The sequence below is a fragment of the Peromyscus leucopus genome, chromosome 11, assembly GCF_004664715.2.
Source record: "Peromyscus leucopus breed LL Stock chromosome 11, UCI_PerLeu_2.1, whole genome shotgun sequence".
Lineage (NCBI taxonomy): Eukaryota > Metazoa > Chordata > Mammalia > Rodentia > Cricetidae > Peromyscus > Peromyscus leucopus.
In genome coordinates, this window is record NC_051072.1 from 3,281,061 (window position 1) to 3,303,266 (window position 22,206).

Consider the following 22,206-nt stretch of genomic DNA (forward strand, 5'->3'; position numbering starts at 1 on the left):
ATGTGCAATAATCACTTTTAAAGAACAAAGTTACATCAAGAGGACAAAGAACTTTTTGATGATTCTAATTAGCAATTTTCTGAGTATTTGCCTCCTTCCTTTCCTCCACACATATGGTACATTTCCAGACAGTGAACAAGATAAAAACAGCAGTGATAATGATAACATTACCTGCTTTAATCTGGAGCCTAACATTAATCATTAGAGGAGCTTCATTACTATCATAAAAGATTTTATATTTAGATAAACAGAGAATATTGGATTTGGATGATACATTGGGAAGAATCGTGGTTTGTCTTTGAGAATCTGATATTACTTATAAAACTGGGTGTAATTATCAGATGAGTCCTCACTCAGGGCTATCTTAAAGGGGAGGAGCAAGGGCGAGAAGGGAGGGGAGTGTTCTGAGATGTGGATCATCCCACTTAGCCTAAGGAGAAAACAACTCTTGTTGAGTGTAATTCAAACTCTCTGTCCTCAGATACAATTCCTAAACTCTTTTTATCATGTAAATTAGAATACCAAGTATTTAAAAATACTGCAAAGATAACTGTGACTAAATACATAGACGATCAGAAAACAACTGGAGTAACATGAGGCTGTTATATGAACAAATTACATCATTTCTCTGCTTGATCACTGGCCAGTCAATGCAGTACACCACCACAGCTATCCATGTGACATGATTTTACAACCATTGATGGCACCTCACATTGTTGGTTCTTTGCTTGGAGATATTGCTCTGAACATAGTATTTTTGGAAGGACATATACCTCTGAATCAATGTTTTGTATATATGTTGCATCAAGACCCATAAAGAAATCTATGTTAGAGTCATACACACATGTGTGATACCTCTTTTCCAAATCACCAAACCAAACCATGTTTGCCATATGGTGGCCTTTATAATCTGTTCTAGCCTGTTAAATACAAATAAAGGCTCTCTATACTAACTTGAGCACTCAGTATTGAACAGTCCTTACATTATCAGATCACGACTCTTGTTGCACAATGCAACTGTCTCATAAAAACACTATTAAATTTCATTGGCCTCAAGAGGATTCAAACAAATATCCTATGAAAACATGGCAGGACAAAATACCTATAAGTCTGAGAAAAATGCTAGAATTATACTCATGAATATTTACCTTATTGGTATATTAAAAGAGGGTTGACTATTGGTCACATATGAGGCCACCTCCTCCTTTTATATGCCCTATGAGCTAAAAAGGGCCTTCACACCACAAAGGGTTAAGAAAACAAATTACCCAGTTGAAAAATGGGCAATGGCTCTGAACAGATAGTTCTCAATATAAGAAATAACCTGGAAACAACCTAGATGCCCCTCAACTGAAGAATGGATAAAGAAAATATGGCACATAAACACAATGGAGTACTACTCAGCAGTAAAAAACAATGATATCATGAAATTTGCAGGCAAATAAATGGAACTAGAAAATATCATCTTGAGTGAGGTAACCCAGACTCAGAAGGGCAAACATAGTATGTACTCACTCATAAATGGATACTAGATGTGAAGGAAGAGATGGCCAGACTGCAAACCACAACTCCAGAGAGGCTAGCTAACAGGGAAAGACCCTAGGAGGGACACATGGATGACCCTGTGAAGGAGAAGTGGATGAGAGCTACTTAAGTGGACTGGGTGTGTGTGTGGGGGGGGTGCTGGCAGAGGGCAAGGAGTGGGGGATGAGAACATAGGGAAATGGGAGGGTCAAGCTGGAACAGGGACAGAGTGGGAGGGCAGGGAGGAAGATACTATGATAGATGAGGACATCATGGGAATAGGAAGAGGCAGGGTGCTGGGGAGGCAATCAGGAATCCACAAGGATGACCCCACCTTGGTCTGCTGGCAGAGGGTGCCTGGACTGTTCTACTCTAGTGACCAGCCTAGCAAATAACCTGGCTGTCATCATAGAGCCTTTGTCCAGTGACAGATGAAGGCAGATACAGAGATCCATGGCCAGGCACCAGGCTGAGCTCTGGGAATCCAATTGATGAGAGAGAGGAGAGATACTGCAGACGAGGGACATCGAGATCATGATGGGAGGATGTGCAGAGATGACACTAATGGAAACCCATGAACTATGGACTGGTGGCTTTGGAGCCCTCGTGGGACTGGACTAGGCCCTCTGGATACGGAAGACGGTTGTTTGGCTTGAACTTTTTTGGGGGCACCCAGGCAGGGGATCAGGATTTGTCCCTAGTCTATGGGTAGGCTTCTGGAACCCAGTGCCTATGGTGTGACACCTTGCACAGCCTTGGTGCAGTGGGAAGGGGCTTGGACCTGCCTAGGCTCAGTGTGCTGGGCTCTGCTGACTCCCCATGGGAGACCTCGATTTGGGGGATGTGGGGATGCAGGGTGGCTTGGGAAAGAGGGATGGGGGTGGGAGGAGGGAAGGGGGGTATCTGTGAATAGTATGTGGAGTGAGTAGAAAATTTCTTAATAATGAAAATTGAAAGAAAAAAGATTCACTAATGCAATAGTTAACAAAAAATTGTGGGGGTAACCAACCAAGATCTCATTGGAATTAAAGTCTACTCCATGAGGTGGAACTCATTCCTGACATTGTTTGAGTGGCCAAGAACCTGAGACTAGATAGGCCATAGACCTATGGCAAAACCAAATACTAGTGTGCTGCTAAAGGAACATAGCAATAAAATGACTCCTAACGACATTCTGCTATGCTCATAGGTCAGTACCTTGCTCAGCCATCATCAGAGAAGCTTCCTCCTGTGGTAGATGGAAACCAACACGGAAACCCACAGTTCAACAACTTGCAGAAAGTGAGAGACTTTGGAACACTCAGCCCTAAATGTAATGGCTTCATCCAATCCCTTCCCTCAGGGCTCAGGGAACCTTGTGGAAGAGGAGACAGAAAGACTGTAAGAGCCGGTGAGGATGGAAGACACCAAGGAAGCAAGGCCTTCTAGATAAAATAGAACTGATACTCATATGAACTCATAATAGACTGCTAGCATGTATAGGGCCTGCACAGGACTGGGCCAGACGGTGTCCCAGTGCTGAGAGGGGAAGTGGGCACAGGTCCTCCTCCCTAACACAGAAGCTAGCTCCAGTTGATAACCTTCTGCAAAGGAAATATTAGTTGTTTTTTTTTTTTCTAATAGAGTCTCACTGGGTATACAAACTACACTTAAGGGCTGGCTCCGGCTCCTGCCAGAATGTAGATGTCAACAAAAAACAAACTCAATGCAATTTTGGAGGTTTTTGGTTTTTGTCTTAATGCTCTCTCTCTCTCTCTCTCTCTCTCTCTCTCTCTCTCTCTCTCTCTCTCTCTCTCTCTCTCTCTCTCTCGCACACACACACACACACACACACACACACACACACACACACACACACACACAGTCTGCCCCCCCTCCCCACTCTGTCTGTCTTTCTTTCCCTTACAGGATTTTTTGCTTATATATTATAGTTTCTGGTTTTCTGTTTTTATGGGATTCCTGTCTATATGAATGTATATGTCTCTGCAACTACATGTGTTCCTTGTGTGTTTTCTTTTGCTCTTTTTTCTATCTGTTTATTCATTTTGTCCTATTCTGGCCTATTTGTTTTTACTTTATTTTTTTTATCTTTTTTTTATATGCCTGTTTGTTTTCTAATGAGAGAGAGTGAGCAAGAAAGGCAGTGAATTTGAGGAGGAGCTGGGGTAGGGGAAACCATAATCCGAATATATTGTTTTAAAAAAATAAATTTTAATTTAAAAAAGCACTGAGTGTCTACATGTATGCTTGTGAAATGAATATAAGAGAGGCATGACTGGCTGAGCTACGAGCCTCACGCTCTTCTGTACTACACCTGCAAGATTTTCTCTGCTGGCTGAAGGAAACAACCCTCCTCCAAACACGAGTTCTCTTGAGCTGAGGTGAGGCAGATATCTTTGTTAAAAATAACTAGGTATTATTTTTTATTAAGAGTCATAAGCTCAAAGGAAAACTGGGCTTTTCATCCAATAAAATTTCTTTCTAACGAATTCCCCTGACCTCTTGGGAAGCTTCACACCTCTGCAGTGGGAGACATTCCACTTAATGAGCAACTCAGCAAGTGAACGCTTCCTGCTTTCCTGGCAACGGCAGCTGATTCCCAGTAGCTCCCACTCCAGGGCCCAGTAGATGGTATTACTGTGCAGCCTTGTGTTTATTACAGTCAAGATGCGGTAGTCTGCTTTTGTGTTGACACGAAGCATCATGATTTGGCTCGGTATATTATTTTCTCTCAGAAAAAAAAACAAAAACAAACATTTTGCTTTATTGTGTCAAGTTTTCCTACAAGGATGTGTTGCTCTCTTGAGTATTCAGGTTTTAAAATTTAGCACTGGGAAAGGAAGGCACAGTCTGATGTCTACGTAGATTTCTCAGGGAGTACTTATGCTTTTAATTCTTACTCTGTTGTGATGTGATTCCTGATCCACTCTCCCATGTTCTCCCACTCTCAGAATCACAATTCTGCAGGACTCCTTGATGAAAAGCTTCAACCCATGTTGCATACCCATCAGTCACTTTCTCCTAATTGGGGGAGGAGACGAGGTCTCTAATTGGGATCTTCACTGAAACTGCCATCAACCTGCAACCAATGCTGGGTAGCTTTGTGAAATCTAGCCTTTCATGATGATGGTGAAACATTGTCCCCTAATCCCTTAAGCTCATAGACACTGGGGGTTTGTGGGGCTGCTTTGGGCACTTACAAATTCTGTTGATCTTATGTCTGTTGTAGCAAAACCAAAAAGCTTTTTAATAGAAAACTATTGTATCAAACCTCCATTCCTTGTGGTCACACTATGCAGTAAACAACATATAACAGTAAAATCATTAGACAAGCTTAAGGCAGGAAAAAAGCATCTACTCAATATCACATTAAAAATGCACTTTGGAGAGTAATTAGAAAATACAACAAAATAAAAGTTTTTGCAAAAATGTAGCTGGATTAAAAAAATAAGAGCAACACCAAGACATATTAACATTTTAGTGGAACAAGATTTATTTGCAATTGATTTTAACATAGTCTTGCAGAACAAGTTAAATTAAATATGATATATTTAGAAATAGATTATAAAGCCTCAAAATAAAGTATAATAATTAAAAAACATCTTTTATGCATAAAATATTCTAACTTGGTTTTGCTCTTAAATCTCTGATTAAAATATGTTTTTAATATAAGTAGTTTCTTTAATCAAAATAATTGTTTTCTAAGGACAAGCCTGAGGCAGGTTGGAAGCGCAGCTTTAAATGGAAGCCCTGAAAGACAAAGAATTTGTTTAGCTAATGCACATAACTAGTTTACCTAGTTAAACAGAAAAACAGTAATTTGACTGTTCCTGGGCATTTTTCTGAGTGCATTTCATTTAATATATGTTTCTGAGATGGCTCAGAACCCAGGGGAAGCCTATCTCAGTAGCATGGGGCTAGAATCCCAGCACTCCAATGGCACGATGGGAGACAGACTCTGGAAGACTGCACAGCAGCTGACCTGGCAGGTGGGCAACTGTGAACAAGAGACCTCATCTCCAACGAAGTATCAGGTGAAGACTCACAATGGAAAAGGTCATGTGACCATCTCCAGCACATCGTGGCACCTGTGCAACCATGCACAGGCATGTGCCTACACACACACACACACACACACACACACACACACACACACGATAAAAGCAAAATCTCATGAGCAAAGGTAGGTGAGAAAAGCAAAAGAGCTGTCTTTCAAGTTCTCAGGACGAAACCCTACTCTGGCTAGGATGTAAGGGTGGGGTCCGCTATTCTCAACAGGCCCTGCTGAATGCAGGCCCTGTCACAAGGGCTTCATGTGGGAACCATGTAGCATGAATCTTAAAGGTTCTTATTAATAAAATCAAACCTGAGGCGAGTTATTGGGGTCCATGCTGGTAGATCAGAGAGACAGAACAAGCCACAAGCTGGTCTTGTCTCCTCAGACTGGAGGCCTCTGAGTCCTCATCCGGAATGGGTCTCAGCTGAATTACTGCTCAAAAGCCTGAATGCTTAACCAGCCACATGCTTAACCAGCCAAATGCCTAACCAGCCAAATGCCTCTAGTTTCTGGTCCTCACGCCTTATATATCTTTTTGCTTTCTACCACTACTCCCTGGGATTAAAGGTTGGCTTTCTGGGATTAAAGGCGTGTCACCATGCTTGGCTATTTCCAATGTGGCCTTGAACTCACAGAGATCCAGAGGGATTTCTATCTCTGGAATGCTAGGATTAAAGGTGTGAGTGCCACCATTTTCTAGCCTTTGTATCTAGTGGCTGTCTGTTCTCTGACCCCAGAGAAATTTATTAGAGTACACAATATTTTGGAGAACACAATACCACCACAGAACCACTTTATTTCATCTTTACTATAGGTGATAAGACATGTGATACCACTATCTCCACTTTAAAGATGGGAAAAATGAGACACAAAAATACAAGCAAGTGGTCCAAGTGAACCTTAGTGGCTGCATTGAAGACTTAGAACACTGATGCCAGAAATGATATGTCTAATGCTTCACCACAGTATTCCCTGACGACTGTTCAGCATTAGCAGTGGTGAAATCAGGAAAGAAACCTTATCCTTAAAACTCTTCTATTGCTCTAGTTGGCTGCAAATCAGCCAGTTCAAATCTTAATGTCCTCTCTCTGTGTGTGTGTGTATGTGTGTGTGTGTGTGTGTGTGTGTGTGAGAGAGAGAGAGAGAGAGAGAGAGAGAGAGAGAGAGAGAGAGAGAGAGAGAGAAGGGAGGGGAGGGGAGGGGAGGGAGGGGAGAGGAGAGGAGAGGAGAGAGTCCACTTTTCCACCATTGCTGAAGAGGAGGTGTATGATGCAATTCACCTCATTGGGCTGCTCCAGTCACCCATCATGAAGGAGATCCCAGCCTGAGAAAGCGCTCAGTGAAACAGATGTACCATCCTCTCTCTTGCACTCCACAAGCAGAACCTGTGTTGGTTCCTGCTACTTCATAAACCCCTGCAGCTCTACAGTTAAAGAAAATGAAACTTTGAAATGGCTAGAATTGAAGACTGAGATGATTGCAAATCAATCAGGATGCTCTTTTGTGCCAACCCATGGGGGAATGCATTGAACAGAACGTATTTCTTCAATAGACATTTTACTAATTGTGTTTTCTAGACACTTTAATTCCATCAAGAGAAACATACAATTTGCAGACTGCAGAATATCTGATTTTAATTCCCACGTCATCTATTTTCGGGACATAGTTTTAAAAAATACAGTTAAAACACAGTCTTACTTGTGTTTTTGAAACACAAGTATTTTTGAAGAATTTTATTTATATAATTATTTTAAATGGTCTGACTTTCCAGAACATAAAACAATGGTATGTTAATCTAAAACAAAATGCATTTCAAATTACAAAAACATGTGGAGCGAGTTGAAAATCTGCTTTAAATAACACAGTATACCTACATACTATTCCTAGTACCTGCGATTGTGTCCTAGTCAATAAAATTAAAGATCTCAAGACAAAAATTTTAGGGTGGATTCAATAACATACACCCTATAAGGGAAAGGAGAGGGAGTCTGAGATGCAAAGAGAACCTGGGAGGAAGGCCACATGACCACATGAAGACAAAGGAGAAGAATGGGCTAAGAAGAGCTGAGACAGCTCTCAGGGGCCTGTTCATGCCTTGACTTTAGATCGCTGGCCTCTAGGAATGTGAAAAGAGATGTTTCTATTGATTCATGCATCAAATATTATGGCGATTTCTTTTGACAGCCCTAAGAAACAAGCAAGCTCTGCACTTGAAGATAATAAGCATGCAATAAAAGTATGTATTATGTAGCACAACTTGAACGTGACCCTGAGTCTTTGTCTATTTTCTTCTTCCTGGAGCAATGAGAGAAAATACTTTTGATTACATTTATTATTTGTTTGTAAGTATGTGTTCTGGCAATGGGGGGTGGGGAGACACACGTGTGTGTGTCAGAGGAAGCATACAGACATAAGACAGAGGATAGCTTGTGGGAGTCAGTCATCTCCTTCTGTGACATGGGTCCTGGGATTGAGCTCAGGTCATCAGACTTGCTGGCAAATACCTTTACCTGCTGAGCCATCTCACCAGCCCAAGAAGAAATATTGGTAAAAATCATCTTCTAAGCATGACCTGTTCTATAAAGCTTATTAGAAATGTGGGTTCTTATATGTTTTTAAAACTATCACTTGTGTCCAGAACACAAGTGTTCTACGGCCATATCACCCTGAATGCACCAGATCTTGTCTGATCTCGGAAGCTAAGCAGGGTTGGGCCTGGTTAGTACTTGGATGGGAGACTGCCTGGGAATACCGGGTGCTGTAGGCTTAATAAATAAATAAATAAATAAATAAATAAATAAATAAATAAATAAAAAATAAAACTATCACTTGTGTCGAGAACAGAACCCATTTTTTCCCTCAATTTTACAATTTGCTTTTTCAATTAAGAGCAAAAAACAGTTTATAAAAACTAGAACTTTCTTGTTAACTAAAAAATTACCTAGGGGGTTGGGAGATGGCTCCATCATTACATATTTGTCATGTAAACATGAGAACCTGAGTGTGGATCCCTGGCATCCATATCAAATTCCAGGAACAACAGTGCTTGCATTCAATACTAGTTCTGGGGAGCCAGAGACCAGAGATCCCTGGAGCTCACTGGCCATACAGACTAGTCCAAACAGTGACCTATGTTTCAGTTAGAGACTATCTCAAAAAATAAAATACAAAGCTACCGAGTAAAACATCTGACATTGACCTCTGACCTCCATATGTACCAGCACACATGTGCACTAGAAACATGTATACACCACACACACACACACACACACACACAATTCTCAAGAATTTCACAACACTTCATGTGTAGAAACTCCACGGGCCAGAGACCAAGCACTATTTCAGATGGGTTACCATGTCTTCATTTCTCTTAACTTTGATGCTGTTTGATGTGAGAGAAAACAGTACTTCCACTACACCTTCCTCCATGTCTTATCACAGCTCTGCTCTCTTTTGCAAACTAACGTCCCTAAAGGACACACTGGTTTGAAAATGTTTCTGCCAACACTCACGGCAAGCACTAAATTCCTCATGTAGCAATGTTGGGAGATAGAGCCCACTAGGAAACCAAGGGGCTCACGGGGACAGACAGCCCTCGTGATTGGACCGATGCCTTCCACGTCAGCGTGAGCTCTCCCTTTCCTAAGACTGGATCAGTGACCACGAGACTGGATCACTGAGAAGTAAAGTGACCCTTCACTTGTACATTTTCTCACATGTCCGCTCGCCTCCCTTCTACACACCAGGAGTCAAGCGGAAGGCTCTTGGTAGTCCAGGCTTAGACATCTCAGACTCCCAAATCAAGAGCAAAAATGGACCTATTATCATCTGGGGATGGAACATCCCCCAAGGGCTCATGTGTTGAACGAAGGCTTGGTCCGAACCTGGTGGAACTAATCACAGAGAGGTGACTGCAAGGGTTTTTCCTTTCTCCACTCATTACCTGAGGGAATTCATAAAAACTTACAACAATTTCTGGAGGGCAAAGGAGGTTCTTGACTAAAGATCCAATGTGAGTTGCCACCTCGTGTTCCTCTTCTGCCATGCCATGATAGATTGTATACTTTAGCTGTAAACCCAAAGAAACTCTTCTCCCCTGAAGTTGGTTTTATCAGGTACTTCTTCAAAGCAGTGAAAAAGTGACTACCACACATCCCATGCTTGATCAAGCAATGTTGGCTGGTTGTCAGCCAACCAGCAGTGGGGATACACTTGGAGATATCAGTCTCTGTCACTGTCATTGGTCAGCTCCATTAGGTGCTCAAGAGGACACAATTCCCACCTGATGTTCACATTTGATCCCTTTCGGTCACATCACCCTGTAGCAGGAATCTTGAAAGGTCTTATTAGTAAAATCAAACCTGATGCCAGTTATTGGGGTGAATGCTGGAAGATCAGAGAAGCAGAACAAGCCACAGCCACCTCACCTTGCCAGTACCTCAGCTGATCCTGTTTCCTCAGACTGGAAGCTTCTCAGTCCTCATTCAGAATGAATCTCAGCTGAACTACTGCTCAAAAGCCTAAATGCTTAACCAGCTCTAGTTCCTGGTCCTCACACCTTATATACCTTTCTGCTTTCTGCTATCACTTCCTGGGATTAAAGGCTCACTTCCTGGGATTAAAGGTGTGAGTCACCATGCCTGGCTGTTTCCAGTGTGGCTTTAAACTCACAGAGATCCGGATGGATCTCTGTCTCCCAAGTGATAGGATTAAAGGCGTGTGTGCCACCATTTTCTGGCCTCTATATCTAGTGGCTGTTCTGTTCTCTGACCCCAGATAAGTTTATTAGGGTGCACAATATTTTGGGGAACACAATACCACTACATCACCCAGCTGCATGCCTGGCAGAAAGTGGACGCTACATATTTATTACTGGTTGTTAAATTGGCAAAGAAGGCACCCTCTATAGGTTGCCTCCCGGGCCTGAGAATTGTGACATCCTCCCTCCCAGAAGGAAACATCTGATTTAGGTATAGGATGGGAACACTACACATTGCTGTGGAAATCACTGAGAAGTTGTTCTGCCAAGCTCCAAGTCCCATTCAGGTGAATGTGATGGCCTTGGTTAACAACAGACGTGAACTACTCTACTGGGATCTACCTCCTGCTGCACACAGGATACAGAAATGGCTTTTGGGTCTCTAGTTGCTAGGCAATTAACGTTGACTCAGATCAGCCAGGCAGGTTGATTTGCATATCTTTTTTGAATCAATTAATTGTGATTAAAATTAGGCTTTCATATGCAAATTTTTCTTGCAATTAATATTTACAGAGCAATGAACCATGAGTTAATTTAACACTATTACTATTTTAATTGTTCCTATCAGCTTTAACTCAAACATTAAATGACAACAAGTAAAGATTCTGCTATTGTGTGGTCCCCTTAAGGAAAAATTTCCTAGAGAACTTTTATTCCAAACTCAAAAAAACCAAGGTCACATTTGTCCCAATCAAGCATTCTCTCTCCCTCTGATTTGTTAAGATAAAAATCTGATAAATTAAGACCCTGGATCTATCCTAACAAGCTCAGGTGCTTAAGGATGCAATGGCTGGTCTTTCAGCTCCTAGAACATGTTTTGCTATTTTTAGAGTTATTATTATTATTTTTTTTGCCACTGCCTCTAATGTTTTTACCATGTATGTTTGAGAAATTCCAAGGAACTTTTACCTAGACTATCTAATCATTACTCAACTCTCAGAAAAAAATCGTGATTTTTAGTTAGATAAAACATGGATGCCCCTCTGCTCCAGTAATATAATTGGAATCTCCTGCCCATGTCCACTGTAGAGGGAAACTTCTGGAACTTTCCATGTTTTAAGAAGCATTGCTAAACCAACACTTATATTGTCCTTTTTGTCAATATAAGGGCAATCTAAACAAATAGTTGACTATTCAGAAATTTCTAGGAAATGGAAAATAAGTAACTCCCACTTAACTGATTCAGTATTGACAATATCTTGCAGCACTTAGGAGGTTCAGTCCTCCAGGTAGAAGGCAAAAATGATACAATGATGGTGTAGGAACCTCCGGGGATACATGACCCAGAGTGAAGCAAAGGTTATTCTAAAAATCATGAAGGATGGATATACAACATAAAACAAGAGCTAGTGACAGCATCTGGGAGTTCAGGAAGACACTGATGTCACAGCATGTAGTTAAGAAGTAATAACAGAGATCAGAGAGGCAAGAGTCCTGGAAAATAAGTGATGTAGGAACAAAGTACCATCATCATTTCACATGATACACAAAATAAGTTGAAAATCCATTTAAGAACAAATCTGATTCTGTGGGTTTCTTGTTGTGTCCTTGCACCCTCTGCTCCCATAATCCCCCCCCCCATCTTCCTCAGAATTCCCTGAGGTCTGCCTCATGTTTAGCTGTGGGTCTCTGCATTTGTTTCCATGAGTTGCGGGGTGAAGCCTCTGATAACAGTTGGACTAGGCAACGATCTATGAGTAAAGCATAATATCATTAGGAATCATTGCATTGACTTTTTATTTCTTTTTTGCCAGTCATATTTGGTTCTATCCTAGGTCCCTGGGCTGTCCAGCCTCTGGGTTCTGACCCTCCAGGCTGAGTCAAGAGTGGGCTCCCTCTCTTAGTATGGATCTTAAAATGGACCAGTCCTTGGTTGACCACTCCCATAATTCCTGTGCCATCTTTTGCACAGCATATCTTGTAGGCAGGGCAAATTGTAGGTCAGAGGTTATGTGGCTGGGCTGTGGTTCCAATCCCTCCACTAGGAGTCTTGTCTGGTTACAGAAAATGGCTGGTTCAGGCTCCCGGGGTCCTAGGAGCTCACGGAGAATGAACTGACAACCAGGGAGCCTGCATGGGACAGACCTAGACCCTATGCATCTATGTTATAGTTGTATAGCTTGGTCTTCTTGTGGGACTCCTAACAGTGGGAGCAGGGGCTGTCTTTGACTCTATTGCCTGCTTTTGGGACCCTTTCCTCCTATTGGGTTGCTTTTTCCAGCCTTAATAGGAGAGGAGGTGCCTAGTCTTATTGCAATTTGATATGCCATGGCTGTCTGGTATCCATGGGAGACCTGCACTTTTCTGAAGGGAAAGGAGAAGTGAAAGGGGTGGGGGTAAGAAGGGAGATGGGAGAGAGGGAGGGAGAGAGGGGAAACTGTGATAGGGCTGGGAAAATTAATAATAACAATAGTAGTAATAATAAAAGAACAAATCTGAAGGATTAAGTTTTAAAAATTCTGAGGGAAAAAAACAGGACTCTGACACTAAGACTAGCATAAAGGAGAAAAACAAAACTGGACTATGTTAAAAAGTAAAAGTTAAAAGATTCAGATGAGAATCATCATGAACAGAGAGAATGGCAAGGATAACGATTCATCAAGGATGTGGAGCTGCTCCCACAGACACTAATGATGGCTCTCACTGACAAACCAAGCAAGTCCAAGTCCATTGCATATATAAGTTTTTAAAGAAAATACAACAGGGGCTGGAGAGATAGCTCGGTGGAAAAGTGTACTTGCCTTGGAAGCCTGGGGATCTGTGTTCACATCCCCAATACCCACATAAAAATGCCAGGAATGGCTGTCTAGGTATAGAACCTCAGCATTGGAGGGTGGGGCAGAGAGAAGCAGATCTCAAGATCTCCCTGGATAGCTAACTGACCTAGCCAAAATGGCGAGCCTCCAGGAAGTCAAAGACCCTGTTGCCAGGCAATAATGCAGAAAACAGTAGAAGATGATGCTCAGTGTCCTGCTCTGGCATGTGTACACCCTTGCACTCACATATGCATTCACCACACACACACACACACACACACACACACACACACACACACACACACACATACAAAACAACTTAAGGAAATAGGTAATTGTATCAGTCTCACTTTAAAGACCAGAAACAGACTTAAAGAAAAAGGATTAAGTTCATGTAAGGAAACAGGACTAGTATGTTGGGACTTATACCCAGGTGGCCGACTTCCAACACTGTTACTCCTAATCCTGTACTAGAATAGGGTTAGGTAGGCATGAACAATTTAGATACTTCCTGTTCTCAATGAATGCTAAACACTGAACATAATAGAAGAAATGCAAATTTAAGCAACCAGCTCATCAAGTGGATAAAAATGAAACTGGCTGAACAAATTGAAGCAACCAACCCATCAAATCTGCAAGTACTTAAAAGGCTGATTAAGAATTGGCACATACGGTAAAACAGGAACTGACATAGGTCCCCAGCAGATGTAGAAATGGAGCAAGCATTTCAGAAGACAATGGAGGATAACCCTTCATTTAAAGATGGACATACCTCTATCCCAGCAGTTCAACTGCCTTAGGGACATACGTCAGCACTGGCCTAAGAACAAATTCTTTGTGCTTAATGTCCATTTTCATTTCAGTGATATAACACCATGATCAAGGGCTGGAGAGATGGTCCAATGGTTAAGAGCACTGGCTGCTCTTTCAGAGGACCCAGGTTCAATTACCAGCACCCACATGGCAGCTCACAACTGTCTGTACCTTCAGTTTTAGGGGATCTGATACCTTCACACCAGTGTACATAAAATAAAGTTAAATAAATTACAAAAAAAAAAAAATAAAATAAAACCAACAAAACACACACCATGACCAAAAGCAATTTGAGGAGGAAAGTGTTTATTTCATCTGTTAGCCTCTAAGTCGATCACCGAGGGAAGCCAGGGCAGGGATGTGGATGCAGGACCTGGAGTAGATCACGGAAGAATGCTACTTTACTGACTGCTTCTCATGGCTTGCTCAGCCTGCTTTACTATAGCACCCAGGACCACCAGGCCAGGAGTGGCTCTGCCTCAGTGAGCTGGGTCATCCCACATCATCAAGCAAGAAAATGCACCACACGTTTATCAACAAGCCTATCTGGTGGGTGGTGGGGGCATTTTCTCAATTGAGGTTCCCTCTAGGTTGTATCAAGTTGACAAGTAAGACAAGCATGACAAATATCAATGTATCTACTGATCAGACAACTGATAAGGAACTACAGCTTATACACCTGATAAAATACTACAAAGCAGGAAGAAGTAATGAAATACGCATTCACAATACTGAATGGACAGAACTCCAGAGTGAAGCTTCAAGTATGTATGATCTCTGGTATGTGTAACATGACAGTCAATGTCATGTGTCCCCTGGACTAGACCACAGAATCCAGAGATCTCTGGTACGTATAGCATGACAGTCAATGTGATGTGTCACCTAGACTAGACTACAGAATCCACACCCTCAGTCAAACATTATCCCAGCTGTTTCTGTGAAGGTGTTTAGCTGAGAATAGCATTTACATTAGCAGATGGACTAGTGGCGATGACCTAGGGCCTAGGTGAGCCTAATTCAATCAGCTGAAGAAGGACGTTCTGCTCAGAAGATGCACTTCTTCCAACAGACTGTCTTCACACTTGAACTCTCTTATGGATCTTTAGCCTGCAAGCCTCTCTGCAGGTGTGAGCTTGTTCAAACTCCACAGAGTCATGAGCTAGTTCTTCAGTATAAATGTCATCCTGTTTGTCTGTCTATCTGTCTATGTATCTATCATCTATATCTTACGTTGGTTGTTGATGCAGAGAATAATAACATTTAGATGATGTAAGGTTTTAAAAGACACAAAGTGGCTGACAGGCAAGTATTTACCTGGATGGCTAAGAACTGGGGATAATAGTTTGCTGTCTGTTGTCAACAAGCACTAACCAGGCTACACACAGTCTTCAAAGGCTTGGTGAAGGAGCCTCCCTACCATGCCACGGCAGGGGACAGGTTTACACAGTCCTGAGACTTGCATTTGCAGGGAATCTCATTTCTCAGGACAGTGACTATGCCTCATTTCTAGCATATGAAGATGAGTTGATTTTCTTCAACTGTAGTTTGAATGACTGGGCCAGTTTTGAAAGCTAGATAAAACTGTTACATCAAAGTGGAAACTGTATCAGTCAGTTGTTAGAATAGTAAAATTCTCCCTTTTCCTGGGCTGTTGTTTTCACATTTTTATTTTGTAACAGCAAATAATTTGTACTCTGATACGTATTATAATTTATAATATATGTTGGGAGTATGAATTAGCAAAAAATTACGCTGCTCTAATTTGTGGATCCTGTCAGACATCATTCAGGCATGACAAATTATTGAGCATCTTCTCAGTTAGGACTCTCCTGCAGTTTGATCCATTGCTACAGCTTATTTTTCTTTTGTATAAAATATTACATCCATATTTTAAGGTGATATGAATGGAAACCATATGCTGTATATTTAATGTCCTGTGAGATTAGGATTCCCAAGGAAAAGTAACATTAAATGGCATTGATATATTGAAAATCATCTACATACACAGCTTTTGTTACTTTAAAAACAGCTCATAAAATATTTCCTGCTATACCTTCAAGTGATGTCTTTAAGGCCCAGGAAAAACAATTGCTAATTAATTGTAACACCATGTCGCTTATGCTAACAGATTTCTAATTAAAACCTGTGTTATGTAAATCAGTTCTTCACGGTTTCTATGAGTGTAATGATTATATAGGTTGTCAGATAGCAGATACTTATTCACTTATGAATCTATACTGTGGGCTTCATTGTATATACATCTGTTTACATAGTTTTCTATCTGGATAAAATGGATGACTGTAATGGAAATCAATCAACCAAGAAAGTAGGTAGGACTGAGATTTGAAAATCAGCTTTCTAAAAGGGCTCTGGAACAGTGGGGAGGTAAGTTGAATATTACCTTGTTTCAAGTTGGTTATATGAAATTCTATAACTAAAAATAATGAAACTTTCTGTTTTTGCTATGACATGTAGGGCTCCTTGGTTATGGAAAAGATGTGTGACTTCAAGTGCTACCAAATGCAGACAGCACACATTGGCTTCTTTCACTGACATAAAAGACTAGAGAGATCTGTTCAAGGAAGGGCTCTGTGAGAGACAGAGACAGAGTGTCCAAACTACAAGGGTGTCAATGTCCCTGTCAAGGGCAAGTACATCCTCTCAGTAACCTAACTTCCTTCCCCCAGGCCCTGCCTCCTAAATAGTCTTCCTACTACTGTTATCAGCTTGGAGGTCGAGCCTTCAAGACATGAACCACTAGAGAACACTAAGATCCTAACCAACTCTCAATAAAGCAAGTTCCTGTCTCTACTGTGCTAGGTTCTGGGGGCACCGAGACACAGATCCTGTCTGAAGGAGGAGGCTCCTTGGCAGGAACATAGGTAGCAAACCAGGAAGTGGAGTCCAGGGTGTATTATACCATGATCGGCCACTTACTACAGCTGAGAATTGAGGTGGCTTTCTAGGTGAGCAGAGTCTTAAGGTAACACCAGCTGACAGGAAGACAGCTTTACCCTGGGAGCATCGCTAATGAGGGAAACATTTTTATTGGACAGCAATCCATTCTCTGTAACTGAAACTTCGCCCTTAGGGAGCAGGGTGTCAATAAAAGCCAAAACCACAAAGAGAAGCAGGAACAAGACCACAAGGGGGCTGAGGCCCACCATAAAGGACAGGACTGTGTGGAAAATGCCTTTCTTTCACTGGCAAATGAGTTTTCTTGGCAGTAATCACTTATGGGTGGGTGGCAGATAAGGAACCTTAGGTATTAGTGTTCTCAGTTCCCATCTGCACTGTGTAAGGAGAGGACGGGATGGGAGGAACAGGAACACAGGTGGCACCTCCCAAAGCAAATCCCGGTGTCAACCATCAGGCAAAACCATAATGTTCAATGAAGGAAGCTTGCCATGAGTCTCGGAAGACACGAGGATTAGTAAGGATAATGGAAATCCCAGGCTTCTCCATCCAACATGTATGACCTAAAACTAGGAGCTATGTAAGATGAGGGCCTATGATACACACTTACTTATATATCTAAAACGTCTATTAGTTAGAATCTCACTGTTCCTTTATTCCATCCAGGGAAGAAGGGAACTTAGCTAATCAGAATGGAAGGCAGGCTTTCAGGCATTGAACCTTCTCTGTGTTCCTGAAAACACTTGCACATGACTTTTCCAGAAAACACTAGCACATAACTCTGCATTAAGAGCCAACAGGCCTGATGAATGCATGCTGTGGGAAAGCCTAGAACAGCTAGCCTCCTCTGTGGGAAAGCCCAGTTGAGGTAGCCTTCCTGTCCTCAGCATGTACCACTCCCAGGCAGCCTTCACTACTGGATTCCTGACAGGATCCATTCTGAGATGCCAGGGATGTAAATGAACCTTTACACTCAGCATTCTTCAAAGGAAAATAAATAATTCAAATGAGATAGAAAGAATCGTTTTCTGCACAGAAAACAAATAACCAGCCTGTGTAAATACAGTTTCCTATGCTATAAAATAGGGACACTCCAGGGACTATCAGGCAAATTCATTTAACAAAAGGAAAGGGATGCTGGCAGCAGTGTGGGTGAGTGGGAGGAGGCACTGCTCAGGAATCTGGGTGTTGGATGCCACTCCTGGCTGTGATTCTCACTAGAAAGCACCCAAATGCTGCCTTGTGTGACAGACATCACGAGGACCGCAGGGTGGGCACAGCAGAGGCTTTGCAATACAACACTTCCATGGCCTGGCACTGCAAAGGACATTTCCTGGTGAGCTCAGGTACACAGCTGAGCCTCTGCCTTGTTGTTTTCCACCAAAAGCCTTCCCCAAAGCTACAGAAACCATCTGCTTCCACCTGAGTGCAGCCCAGAAGCACAGCGAAGTTAGGATTCCCAGGACAAGGACAACCAGTGGGAGCTGGTAGGTGTAAGTCTACCTTGGTGGACTGTAGGTAGAGGGGATCTGCCTGCTGCTTGCAAGTGTAAATAGAGCCAGCCCTCACTCAGTGCCTAGACTCTGTCTGGCTCTCCCCACTTCCTAAATATATAACCTGCATTCCAGCCCTTGTCTCAGGTTCTACTTGTAAAGATCTTAAATTAGGGCAGCGTGAAGATGGTGATCACGAAAACTCATGGCCAAGGTCGCATGGTGACGGGGGGCTACTGGGAAGGGAAAGAGGAACAGCCTCAGCAAAGGGGGCAGCAGGAAGAAAGAGTGAGACTGAGACGTGGGAAGAACGTGTGTGTGGGGGGGAGTGGGTATTGCTGACGGTCCCATATTAAAGAAGTTCCCAATTTAAAGATTCTACAAGGCTCATTGACAAGACTAGAATCTGATGAGAGTTGGAATGTGGGAGATCCAGAGCCAAAATATCCTGGGCTATCTTTTAAGGCTTAAAAGGTAAAATTAAAGACGTAACGTTTAAGCTGTTAATAGCTACTTATTGTCCACCTGTGTGTGACCTATCATCTTTGACCATCATGTAACCTTTGGAAATTCAGTAGCCTAACAAACTAGCTTCCACTAACTCAAAGGCTAACAATGCCATCAGATAATACCTGAGACCTACAGCAGATACGTTGTCTTCTTTGCTGTAATCTGCCTACTGGATGCTTCAACCAACGTGACTGAAGGCTGCCTTAATTCATGATTTTCTTTTGTTCTGTAATTAAAAAACCTTCAGGAAAATTGTTCCATGTTGTCAAGTTATTAAAGGCAACCTAACCTATGTTCCCTGGCCATGGCCACTCATATCTTGCTCAAGGATGAAATATGTCTTAATCCCTATGAGATGAGTTACATTTTGCATTGCTGGGTGGGGTGTGACTGATTGGTACCAGCCAATCGGTTAGGTCCCACACAGGACCCTGAGCATCACCTGTTTCCAGGACCAGTAGTTAATGGACCAAACTTCAGTTGCATCTCAGGGCCCCAGTGCCTATAAAATCCTTTTCCATGCTTGGAAGCCAGAACATGTGTGTGTGTGTGTGTGTGTGTGTGTGTGTGTGTGTGTGTGTGTGTGTGTGTATGCATGTTAATTATTGCATATATAAATGAAACCAAAGGTCACACAAAACACTATTCTTGTACTGCAACTTGGCATTTCTACCTTGCCAAGTGGTCTTTCTTTGAGAACAGCTCTTTTCATATCGAATGGTCTGAAAATCACTGGTCTAGATTGCTCTTCCCAGGAAACCGAATGAGCTGTTCATCCTCCCTGCATCCCACCGTCGTGTCTGGTAAAGTAAAAAAGACAAGTTGAAATGATGATGGCCGTCTTTTGTGTCTTTCAAGGAGTTCTACAATCCTTTGTCAAATTTCTCATAAAGCATCAGATCATACACTCCATATTCTATTAATTTTTATAGTTAACAGATGACACCCTAAAGATTAAAAACTGCATTTAGTTTTGTATTTCTCCAGAAAAAAATATATATTTAATACAATGCTGTATATCCTTTTGGTAATATACTTTCATGTTTTGATTTCAAATATCAATAAAAAGTCAAAAAATACTTGCAAAATTATAACTTTTATTGCTTTATTTCCAGTGTATTTTAGGCTTCTCCCTGCAGTAAAAATCATCAGTTCTGCTTAATATGTCATTTCCTTCCGACTCCAGTGATGCATAACTACATACATACCTTTGTCCATAGTGTCTCCAACCTAGAACATCCCTCATCTCACTACAGACATCCAGCTAATCTCAGCTCTGATGGGTCTTGTTTCATTCCCATAAGCCTTCTCCCATTTCCCCAACTTTCCACTCCTATGAGTCTGATTATACAACTGCGTTGTTGTTTGCTTATGTGGCTCTCAGCATTTATTTCATTCACCTTTGGACCCAGCTCATCTAAGCAGCACATGACATGAAACAGGTGATAAGGAAGATGAACCCAATCCCATCTTTCCATTTTTGTCACAGATGCTCCTAGATTCATTTGTAGATGCTACTTCCCAATACAAGAACAACTATGGAGTTCCACCAACGAGCATTACAGGTTTCCTTACATTCTGGAAGGTGGTGTTTTTTCTTAGTAAATAGAATTTGGCCCTCAGAGTACCTCGAGGGTCCTGAGAAAATGGTATATTTGCAGAGAAACAGCTCTTTTGCTTCAAAACAGCAACTGCAACATGAGTAGAGGTACATTATGCTGCAAGTCAAATCGCTGAGGCATCCCTTTACCATCAGGTAGAACTCTATTCATGCAAATGAGAGCAACCCACAGGATAAATAGCAAACCAACCAGTAAATGAACAACAACTCCACTACTCCTCTCTGAGTTCTCAGAAACCTTGAAACCTCAGAAAGAACAGACTCAAAGGCGTCTCAGGGGACTCACTTTCCCTGATGCCCATCAACGTTCTCTCCAGTGCTGCTCCTCATCACCACAGAGGCCACTGTTGGCTTCACTCCTCACTGTTCACCATCCGAGATAAATACACATCACCCTTTTAGCCTCCACATCCAAAAGATCCAGGGGAAGGATCTCACAGGTTTCACTTTGAATAGCTCAGTAGTAGAATAGCTGCTGACACCAGGATGTGGGGATTCCAGTAACTTCTGGGTTTATCACGGAGTCCATTCAGAGTCATAAAATGCCTGGCTCCCCCTGCAACCAATCGGATAGGGTCTAGGGAAACATGTTGTAGAGGCAAGGAGTTGTACTGTCCTTGACTTAGAAATGGCAGGATATGAGCTACATGCTTCCAAGAAATAGCTCCATGCTCTACTGCTTAAAATACATTAATTTGAGAAATCTGCTCTTTCCTTTGAGAAAAGATTCATCATTTTAAAGCATAGGTCTCTTTAAGCAATTTTTAAAGACTGGGCATTCTTCCCCTTAGACTAGATTAAAAGCTATATGGAAACAAAATTGGCTATTAATTTAGTCTATAATTCCCTACAAAGCATTGTAACAGGATGTTGATTGTACAGTAAGAGCTAAACCTTATACACCTGGGGTATGTGTGTTTCTTAGCAGCACAATTTGTTGCTCAAGTAAAGATGTAGTACTGTCGTACTCACCTTTAGTTCCAATAATCAAAAGGATGGCTTGCTGTTTACTGTTTTTGTCCTCATGATGCCTTGAAGACTTTAAATAATGGTTGCTTTGTGTGTGTTTGTGTGTATGTATATATATAAGTTAAAATGTGTAAGTGCTTGTGGAAAACAGAGGTCTACCTCAGATGTCTTTCCGCATATGCTTTCCACCTTGGTCTTTGGAGATATGTCTCTTACCATCACTAGTAACTTGGTAACTAGTTTGGGCTAGCTGACTTGGGAGCCCATCATTCTCCATCTCCCTAGCACTGAATTTATAAGTGTGCACCACAGTGTTGCACTTTTTAACATGGGTTTTGGATAATATGAATTAGGTCTTCTTGCTTGCAAGGCAAGCATTTAACCAAATGAACTATCTCCCCAGATGTAAATATCTATTGGTTTGGTTTTATATATACAACTATATTCTGAGCGGTGTCGTGCATATACACTGTCTTGGCACTCCAAAGGTGGAAAAAGCAGGGTTGAGAGTTCAAGAATACCATGAGTTATTGACAAGCTTCAGCGACTTGAGGTCCTGTCTCAAAAACATGTTTTAGCTGTATGTGGAGGATCTCATTCAAATAAACACCTATCATTTCATCATGTCTGCTGAAAAATAACCTTGAGTTCTACTATAATTGACCTTCAGAGGGGGCTTTTAACAAACTATATAAGAATTCTATCAAAGGGGACATTTCATTGAGAACATCAATTTTGCCCATTATTGGCCTTACTTTTATGATCATGGAGGTCACTTGGTGCTTTGG

At 41.8% G+C, this 22,206-nt stretch overlaps 1 protein-coding gene and 1 non-coding gene across 2 annotated transcripts in view; one reads left to right on the top strand and one right to left on the bottom strand.

The window, feature by feature from the left end:
• Window positions 1-22,206, bottom strand: part of Ctnnd2 (catenin delta 2) — an 874,755-nt gene that overhangs the window by 296,385 nt on the left and 556,164 nt on the right.
• Window positions 8,230-8,348, top strand: LOC114701848. Its single transcript, XR_003735885.1, has one exon. It is a non-coding gene; the product is annotated as a 5S ribosomal RNA (ribosomal RNA).